This window comes from Mus caroli, chromosome 2 (assembly GCF_900094665.2).
Source record: "Mus caroli chromosome 2, CAROLI_EIJ_v1.1, whole genome shotgun sequence".
Taxonomy (NCBI): Eukaryota; Metazoa; Chordata; class Mammalia; order Rodentia; family Muridae; genus Mus; species Mus caroli.
Window position 1 is genome coordinate 66,107,941 of NC_034571.1, and position 570 is coordinate 66,108,510.

The following is a 570-nucleotide window of genomic DNA, read 5'->3' on the forward strand; positions in this document are numbered from 1 at the left end:
GTGAGCCTTCCAATTCTGGATTGTAGTTCATTCCAAATAAGTCAAGTTGACAACCAGGAATAGCCACTACACTCCCCATGGCAGATCCCAGTGAAAAGAGGCAGTCCATGGTTTTAAGACATTTATTGTCATGGCAGAAAGTGGATGAGTAAAGCTGTACCCCCCTTCTCAGGGTGGGCCTGAGGTTAAATACCTTTTGCAGGGAGGAGTGTATGGGAAGGAGAGTTTATTGGCTAAGTCCTCCAGCCCTTTAGGTACCTCATTAAAATGGAGATTGGTCTTGAGGCTATATGACCTTAGGTCACAAATCTATGGAGGGCTGCAGCCTCGTGCCAGGAGCCTGGTGTCCAGGTGTGTGGCGAAACGCCTTCTGTCCCTGTCCCTTTAGTGTCATCAGGGTTTCTAGCCTTAGCTCAACCAGGAACCAGGAACCAGACTGCCTTTCATGGTCCTACAACTGCTGTCTTTTTTATTCATTTCTTGAAATAATGTCTCACCATGTAGCTCTGCCTGTCCTGGAACTCACTATGTATGTGCAGACCAGGCAGGTCTCTGATTCACAAAAGATCT